Source organism: Camellia sinensis, chromosome 5, assembly GCF_055761805.1.
Source record: "Camellia sinensis isolate YWXY chromosome 5, ASM5576180v1, whole genome shotgun sequence".
In the NCBI taxonomy this organism is placed as follows: Eukaryota; Viridiplantae; Streptophyta; class Magnoliopsida; order Ericales; family Theaceae; genus Camellia; species Camellia sinensis.
The window spans coordinates 97,477,319-97,488,012 of NC_138965.1; positions in this window are offsets into that span (position 1 = coordinate 97,477,319).

The following is a 10,694-nucleotide window of genomic DNA, read 5'->3' on the forward strand; positions in this document are numbered from 1 at the left end:
TTCTCTCATTGAGGTAGGGATTTTCTACACTTTAATATGGTTTTTAACTTAGTTATTTGTCATTGTGTAATAATAGTGGGATTTGGGTGTAGTTTAGACAAACCTAGAGTTTGGGTTTGAAATGAAATGAGGGATTTCTTTGTGAATGTGAAATAAATGAGTGTGGGGTTTGAATATGAGACCGTGTTGTGTCAAAATGGTTGATTTTGGTACGTGGATTGATATTTTGAAAAAGGAGATTTTTGCCCTCAAATGATTATCATAATAATTTTGTATAAATAATTGAAATTAGTGTTGTGAACATGAAATTGGGCAAATATTGAAATAAATGATGAAATTAAATAGGTGATACGTCTCATCTTTGGAAAATTTGAATAGAGCATCCATTTTGAGATTGCTTATCTGTTTAGAAATATCTATATTGGGTTATCGGTGGAGGACAGCTTTGATTGTTATAAAAATTGCATGTGGATTAGGTGAATTGAAACTAATCTCTTGTTAGTTGTCATTGAATATGACTATGTTTATATACATTGTATATGTATGATTATTTGGGAGAAGAAATGGGATGTACTCCAAGTGTGATTATATATTTAAATACATTGTATATATGTGACTGTTTTGAAGGAGAAAGGGGATAGATTCCATCATAATTAAGTTGGTCCGAGTGTCCTAGGTCAAAGTCTTGAAATTTATACATGGGTGACGATTCCATGGACGAAATATCCGTAATGTGACACCCCGAATCTACACTATGGGTTGCTGTCACGACCCAAACCCGGCCCTATGGGTTTAGCACCGTAACCGGCCAGTAATCCGAGATTACCAAAGGCCTGCTTAACAGTAGCACAGTAAAACAGGGTACAGGGCCTGGCGGAAGCCAATACAGTAAAGAAACAATGTCCAATGAGCTGTGACAGTCGGTATGCAAAAAGACTTTTCGTACATATATACACAAACAGTACAGAACAGTATGCACAATATATACAATCATTCAGAATAGGGACTTAATCCCTATATAACAGCAAGACAGTACAGAAGGGGGGAGTCCTAAAACACCCCTAAGCCTTAGCATGGCAGGCTCGGAACCTCGCAGTGAGGCACATAGGTTGGCTTGACAAAACTGGAGTTAGCCTCGATGTTCCTAGCTGCGGTCTGGTGCCTGGACACCTACATATATATATGAGCAGTGAGCTAAAGCCCAGTGAATAACATAATGCGTAAAGGGGTTAAGAATGAATGTCCTTACAGTAATGAAAACAGTTCATTAAATCAGTATTTCAGTCGTTCAGTCAGTACAGTCATATGTGGTACATCCATTAGCATAACAGTACAGTAAACATACTCGGTCAATTCAGTTCCAGTTTTCAGTCAGTCAATTCAGTACTTTAATCAGTTCAATTATCAGTCATGATCAGTTCAGTTTAACGGTAATCAATGTTTATCGGTAAGCAGTGGTGAGGGTTATTACAGTTGCAGTCAAGGGAGAGTCACTAATGAGTCCTATGGTCAATAACCAAGTAAGATCCCAGATCGCCGGAGGAGTCAAATTAGCCTCCCTTCTAAGTCCGACTTTCTTAGGCAGCGCACTACCTTTTTGACAGATCTTAACAGGTATTGACACAAGGTCTCATAAGCAACGATAAGGTGTATACATATAAATATTAGAATATAAGTACATAACAACCACGAATATCCTTAATTTCAAAAGCTTGTTCCATTACATTACATCCCAAAAAGAAAATTTAGATCTTCACATGAGCCTTACAAAATATCAAAAGGAATTTTTAACTTTCCTAAGATAGCCAAAAGTCTTCGAAGGTTTCAGGCTCGTCGTCTCCAGCTATAAACTCCTTTTCGGCACCTGGCATGATACGTCGTGAGCTTTGAATGTCCAGTAAACACACACACACACCTCGCCCATTTTTTCCCAGTCCAATACACAATCACAAATATAACATCATGTAGTAAAGCATGATACTCAACTAAATAAACAAATAAAGGGTTACAAGTTAGATATTAGTAAACTAGAAATTTCCCAAAGAGATTTCATCCTCCCAACCACAAGAATTGAACGCGGATTATTCAGTATGCCTCCTCTTTTGCTGCTTTGTTGCAAAACTAATTTCGGATGCCTACCAACGGTTATATACCGCATAGTGCCAACTGCAGGGCCTCAAAAGAGACGGTAATAATGGGCCTTGCCCAAATCCCTCCTTAAACCAAACCACCTAGGGTTCGAATACAACCGCTCCGTTCAAGTGTTCCGAAAACCACTTGCGCAAGACTTTAACTTCCAAATAGAGAACGCATCCCAACAATCCATACATCACACATTATCATCTTTTCATTACTCAAGTGATCGAAAACCCAATATCATCCCAATTAAGTTTTTCGTTGAGTTAAATGTTTTAAATCAAGGTTAGACCAACTTAACAAGATAATAATATCCACATAAGCATGTATCATTAAGATGAGGAAGATAAAGAACATAACCATAACACATATATTATCATGTCAAGATATGATTATAAGCTAATAAGCATTTTCATGAACACAAGAGCATAAAACATCCATGCACAACAAAATTTCCAGATTCAATATCACATAAGGATTAGAATGAAAGGACTATTTTAGATTTTTCACCGGACTTGGTCTTTCTATGGTTCGTAGAGAATTTAATCTAGTTTCCAGAACATATTTCGGAAATGGGATAGCTTTTCTAGATTTTAAGTTATTTAGAAAACACTCCAGCGCTGTCTAGATTTGTCGACCGTTACGAAAATTTGATTTTCTTGCAAACCGCTCACTGTTTTTCAATGAAACCAATTTTAGTTGAAAGCTAAATCCTTAAGGAAGATTTTGAAATAAAATAGAGGTCCAGAATAATTTTCTACATTTTTCTAGAAATTTTGAAAGTTGGCTGCAAAAACAGATTCTAAGGCACAATACCTAAAACAAGAAGATTTGTGAGAAAAGAGATCCATTACGGGAAAATTTTCATTTCTTTTGTGATGAAAACATGCTAACTAACATATATTAAACTCAGAAAATTTGCTTGAAGGTGTGCGTTTGGAAAGTTTGAGAGATCGGTATGAAAAAGATAATTTTGTACCGAAATGAGGGAAAATACAAGAGAGGTAGAATCAAGGCTCAACTCTTATCATTTTTAACACAAGTAACTCATCAATAACACATCTGAAAACATTATTTAGAACCCTTAAGAACATGTATTTGAAAAAGAAAAATGAAAGAGAAGGTTGTGTTGTGGCTTACTTGCTAGGCTTTGAACAAGATGGCTCTCTTCTTCCTTCCTCTCCCTCTCAAGACTTCTCTCTTGCTCTCCTTCCTCTCCTCTAGGCCGAATGTGTGTGTGAGTGTATTATTTTTGTTTGCCATGCTAGGGGGTGGTGGTATTTATAGGCAAATTTTGGTGTAAAAAGACATAAAAACCCACTAGTTGGAATTGGATGGGAAAGCTAGGATTTACTTGGAGTCTAATGGAATAGGAGTAATTAAGGAGCTTAATCATAGGATTAGACAATATTTAGTTGGTCCTTAGTTGAAATGAAACTAGCATTAGAAACAAAACCCTAGGTTTAGGGGTACTAGGTGTTAGGGTTTCTAGAATACCATAATTACAATTCTTGAAAATAGGCTCCTCACATCTTCGTAGGGTGGCTGGCCATTGGGAAGAGAGATGGGGCAATTTTTTATTCAATTTAGGTACTAGGGACACACTCCCTAATGTATATATATATATATATATATCTCAATTTGATTGATGGTACTTATAGTATAAAGGTACATGTACTAGTTTTGGGAAATTTTTTGAATTTAAATAAAGAAGTGAGGGCTTGGAATTAAATTCATGTATTGGAACATTACTTATGTAAAATTAAATTAAATTAGGCTAGGGAACCTAATTCGGCTAGGATATTCCTGTTTTGATAAAAAAAAAATGCTAACCGACAAGATTCGAAATAATTCAAGGAACTGAAGGGCTTTAAGAAAATAATTCAAACATTAGGGTCTTTAGAGAGAATACATTTTTCAGGGTCTTCACATGTAAAATGGCAGTTCGAAGTGTTTGTATATTGTTGATGTGATTGTAGAACCATTGAGTTGTAGTCTCATTTGGGTTATTAAATAAATAAATGAAAGTGACTCATATATTGAAAAGACTTTGGAGGAAAATGAAATGGAATATGGAATTGGTATTCTATGGCAATATAAGAGTGTGAATGTTTTATCCTGCGCATTGTACATCGTACATGTACATGCACATGCACTTATATCCTTGTTAAATCTCATATACTGTGTTAAATTATTCCTACTGGGCTGTGGCTCACCCTATTTGGAAAAAAATATTTTCAGGCAGTGATGGCATGCCTCCACCAAGGCAACAACATTGGAGGGACTTCTTTTGGGGAAACAAGAGCTTTTTTGTTTTGTTTCACTTTTGTATAGCCTAGGGCTTAAATTGTATGCGCTAGTCTCATTTTGTGGTAACCAAGCGAAGTCTTGGAAATGTGTAAGCCTATAGGGCATTTATTTAAGTTTAACTCTTTTGTACTATTAACTCTATGAAATGTAAGAACGTTACACTCTGATTTATTTAATTATCTATTTATAACTCGGTTGAATCTATGGTTATATTTTAGGGGCAGTACATTATTTTTGTTTCAGATGATAGCTAGAAATATCCTACAAGGGCGTGTTTGGGCTGAAGGATTATTTCATAACCACTTCCTCACACCTCTAATTGGGTTCTAAAAGTATTGAAAGACTAGTAAAAAAAACTAGATAAGTCTGAACCAAAACATGTAGGGCATTATGTGGCTAAATAATCTAAACCGACATCATTGCACAAGCCCAAAACTCTAAAATAGTTATTACAGGAGAACAATGTTTTAATGAAATTTGGGAAAGAAGAGCCTCAATAGTTGTATGTACCATAAGAAGAAAGATCACATAACATAAAAAGATTACAATGGTATGAAAAGAATTCATTTGTATAAGATCTCAATACAGTTGTATGTACCATAAGAAGAAGGATCACGCAATATTAAAAATCTCATGACAAAACTCATTTGTATAAGCTCACAATAGTTATATGCACCACAAGAAGAAGGATCGCATAACATAAACATGATTACAAGATTGGCATGACAAAACTCATATGTATAAGATCACAGTAGTTATGTGCACCATAAGAAGAAAGATTACGTAACATAAAAAATATCACAAGAGTGGTACAACAAAACTCATTTGTATAAGATCGCAAAAGTGTATGGAAACCTCATGACAGAACTCATTTGTATAAGATCGCAATAGTTGTATGTACCACAAAAAGAAGGATCGCGTAACATAAAAATGATCACAAGATTGTTATGACAAAACTCGTACGTACAAGATCACAGTAGTTTTGTATACCATAAGAAGAAAGATCATGTAACACAAAAAAGATCACAAGATTGGTATGACAAAACTCATATATATAAGATCACAATAGTTGTATGTACCATAAGAAGAAAGATCACAAGAGTGGTATGTGATATGAAAAGAAAAAAAATCACAATTTTACATATAAGACCATCTTTGAACAAGAAACTTGTTGGAACTTGGAATATGTGCTAAAAAACTTCATTATATATCAATCAATTATTAAGTTTTTATGTGAATTAAATTGAAAATTTTCACATTTATGATGCACCTCATGTATATTAAATGACACACACTATTTCATGTATTGCATATAATTTTTTAATATAATATTAATACATATTATTTATTTTTAAAAATTGCATATTATATTTTACTTCAAGGAGTTGGCCTAGCGAGCACAACTTGGAGTCTAAGAGTGTGCTCTGTCCAGGTCTAAGGTTTAATACTCACTAGTTTCAATAAGCTCTTTAGAGCCAATCTATGGGGGTGTTTGGGAAGCCTTGGGTTGGGCTATTTTAGCCTCAAATGAGAAAATAGCCAAAAAGCCTCACCTGTGCATGATTTTCAAAAAAAAAAAAAAAAAGTCAAGTAATTACGGCTGCTGCAGCAACGCAGCCTACACTGCCACCAACAATGCAGGCTGCAGACAGGTTTAATTACAATATTACCCCTACACAGTAATTTTGAAAAAAATAAAGTCAGGGACAAAATTGTCATTTCAATTTAAACATCATTTCAAACACATTTTCCAATACAACAACTCAAATAAAAATTCATCTCATCTTTCCAAACACAAAAACTAAAATAGCCTACTAAAATAGCCAAATAGCCTAAAAGCCTAAAAAATAACTACTTCCCAAACGAAGCCTATACAGCGTGTTTGCTAGCTAGTTACAATTAGGGCTGGGCAAAATACTGTCAAATCCGCTAAAATCGCATCGATCTGTACCATTCTATTTACTAATCGCAGATTAAACTTTAAAATTTATAATCTACTTTTAACCCGTTCTGTTCCGTTATAGTTAATACATATATATATATTTTAATTTGTAATGAAATATTAAAGCAAAAATGAGTGTGAAAGAGATTTAAGATGTGAAATTTGTTACAAATTAGTAGTTATATATATATATAAAATATTATGTAAAATTAGTTTGTGTTATATATGAAAAATATTATGCAAATTCGTGTTATATATTATGCAAAAGAAAATGTTTAAGACCCACAAAAACTCTCATACAATTTGATCCACAATAATGTGGTCCGATACATGTCAATTTTTTATTGATCATATACTCAATTGTGTAGGGCCTACCTCTCTTATCATAGTGGGTAAATTTAGGGATCTAAATTGTGAGTCTCTATAGTATTATTGGCAAAGGAAAATGTTTGATAATTAGTTAAAAATATTCTTTAACCCACCAATTCACCTCAAATTGCCCAAATCTTGATTTGATTATTTATCAATCCGCTAATCTACCAATCTTTTGTTTGGTTTATAATTTTACTCTCAAATCGTCCGAATCGCACCACGCACACTCTTAACTACAATAAGATTTTTGGAACCAATCCATACTGGTTATTTGCTTTGACTTTAAATGGGGATTACTCGACATGCACGTACGTAGCTAACCCGAACACCTGATTATATTGTGACTGAATTTGTATATACTATGACTTGATTAACTAATATGTACATATATGCTTTATATAGTGAAAAGTTGTTGAGCTTTGTATGTATACTTCTCCTAATCTTTCACCTCTCTTTTATTTTATTTTTTTTTCTTTCTACAAAATTTTTTATAAAAAATTTATTATACCTATTAGGGTTGTGCATGAGAATCGTGGATCCATCCAAGCTGTCCGATCTAGACCGATCCGAGAAGAAATAGACGGTTTTGAATGTCTAGACGGTCGGCTATGGTTTTTGTATCTCTGATTTTGCAAATTCACGGTTGAAAGCAAGTACACCACATTTACACCCGATAAATTCGACCTGATCGAATAAAATATTATTTATTACATTAAAACCTCCAAAGTAGTGAATAGTTTTGGATTTGAATTACCCTTTAATGCTTTATCTCTCACTAAACAACCTATAACACCAATTTTCCAAAACCTTTTCAGCTTTCTCTATCATATTCCAACTTCCAAGAGTAAAAGTTAAATCCTAGAATACAGATTGTCTCTTTCATCATTACTCTCTGTCTCGTTTTTCCGTGTTAGTCTCAAAGGAAGTGATTTTTCTTTTACCAATAATAATAAAAAAAAAACGAATATAAAAATCAATTTCTCAATCTCTTTTTTCTCTTCCCTCCGCTCTTTGATATTTCATTTCCTTTTTCCATCTATGGTGAATGATAGGAAGTGAATGATACAAAAATTTGTAAAAAGACATAGGAAGTGATTTTTTCTCTTCTTTCCGTAAGTAGTGAAAGATGTTGATGGCAACGTCGAGACGACGACAACATTGATTGATGATTGTGGTGGCATGACGAGTATTCTCTCTCTTCCTATTTCTCTCCTTTTCTTTTCTCCATCTTTTTCTTTTACATATCTATGTTCTGTATGTATGTATGCATGTATGTATGTATGTATGAGTATCATTTGTTGTTTTGAACTTTAAAAATCTCATTTTCTCCAATTTTTTTTTCTTCACTCTATGTCTTTTACAAATTTTCGGAATCGACCGAACCGACTGCAAAATCGATGTGACACCCCACTCCCGAGTCGTTAAATACACTAAAATAGCCTAAAAAAAATTACAAGTTTTGCTCCCAAAAAATAATAACTACAAAATCGTCTCCAAATGGCACAATATCCTCCAAATATTCTATAGCACAATTATCTCCAAAATAAACAATGTTATATCTATCTCCAAATTTAATAATTACAGTGGTGGGTCCCAAATCTCTATATTAATAAATCTTTTTAATCTCAATTTTGAGATCCACTAAAATCTGCTTCGCACCTGAAAAATAAATTAATTAGGAAAGTATACAATACGACAAGAATACAAGGCTCGGATACAGAATAAATTAACAGGAATCCAACAATTTATGACATTAAATCAATGATACGATAATCAAACAATTTACCAAATTGCACAACAAATCAACTATAATTTATCTAGGACCAAATACTCAGTCCTACTCAGTACATGGCCAGTGAATAAATTTATTTATTCACCCACCTCACCCAAGCTCCATGCTTATCCGGGCATATTGGTGTAAACAATTAATAAGATTCACTTGATCCATGTACGGAGTATTTCCATGTCATTCAGTCAGACAAATCACCATTTTAATACTGAAATATTTGTAGAGAATTTTACCAAATGATCAGAATATCAACGATTCGACAACAAATGATTTTACCACAATAATCAAATAGATTACAAATTGAGGATAATTTAAAATAAGAGAACTCTTTGCAAATAGATTTAAATAGAGCATATTGTATAAAATCCGAATATACTTCAAAATAATTGACTTCGTCACCATAAATCTGAAATTGCTCCATGGATCTCCAAAAATAACTCTCATTAAACTTCTAAGGCATAAAGTATGTATAATCTAATAAAATCTACAACTCTCAACTTATTTATTTATTTTATAAAATACTCATTTTCACTATAAACACTCTTATATCTAAATTTAATATTTCTACTCTACACAATTTATGAGAGGGAAGAGCTGAATGAAGGAAGGATTGTGAGGAGCTCCTCTCACTCTGCTGATTTATAGAGGAATAAAGGAGAGAAAGAAAAGATTAAAAAATCAAAAGTAAATGGAATAATGAAGTGATGGAATGGTGGGTTTGGTATGCCATGTCAAAGAACTGTGGGTTGCCTACGGTTTTGTCTTTTTTTTTTCCACGTGATGGGGAATTGTGGGGAAAATTAGTTTATTATTATATCTGAATAAATAACAATATGATAGATATAAAAGGGATGAGATAAATACAAATAAATAATTTAAAATTAGATTCTTATCTTAAAAATCTCACCATTAAATTATCATAATAAACCACCAATACCACTCACTAAATATTAATACTTCAAAAATACGGGGTGTCACAACCGAATAATTTGAATCAATTGATTTTGAACTGTAAATTAGTTGACAATGGTTGAGTGATGTCCTAAATCAATGATACCGGTTCAGCTAACGGGCTATGGGTGAATTTGATACGAGTCACTCTTATTGGGCAAAATCGCTAACGGTTGGGCCGGGCCGGCCAATTTAGTCCGGCGGATCTTGAAAAGATTTTTTCATATCGGGCTGGCTCGGATCAGCAAGCCATTTTTACACTAGGGGTGGGCGCGCGGGTCGGTTGCGGCCACGGAACCTTCAACCCGTCATCCGTCCGCCAGATTGGCGGATTGGAGAAAATCAATCCGCATCCGTCTGCCAATCCAGCAGATGTGGATTGAGCGGATTGGCGGTTTAGCGGATGGATGCAAATCGGTTTGGTGGTTTAAAATTTTATAAATTTTCAACATAGTTCAACTTGTGCACTTCCTCAAAAAAAAAAAAAAAGAAGAAAATATTACAGTTAATGACTTAAAAAAGTATTACAATTACTGCATGCCTTATCCAAAGAAAGAAAGTTTGAAACTTTAGAATATCACAATCATTGCATGCCTCATCCACATATTACAATCACAGTATGCCTCATCTATATAAAATATTACTAGTTCTTAAAATATAAAAATAATTCAAACCACCAAAACTATGAACAAAGTAATAGCAGAGATTGTATATCTCTGTATTGTTACATTTATATATGTTTTTGAAAACAAAACCAACGAGCATATATCATATTTTCTATTTATTACTTTTAAAGTTAGATTTAAAAATCAAAAAATATACATAAATAATACGTTTATTTTTTTCAATTCAAAAAATATATTCAAGTTGAAAACTTTTTTTCTACAGAATATTTGAACTCTTTTTCAAAAAATATATTCAAGTTGAATTTTTTTTTTCAACAGTATATTTAAACTCTTTTTCAATTGAACACACAAACAAAATATTTAAACAAATTAAAAATACAAAGTGTTATAAATTATTAAGGGTACTCGCAGTTTGGCAGTTCGGTTACGGTTAAAGGAACTTTAAAACCGTCATCCGTCTGCTAAATTGACGGATTAGAGAAAATCAATCCGCAACCGTCTGTTCGTCATTATACATCTGTCCAAAATATGATGAATTAATTCAATTCCGATCCATATATCCGCTGCT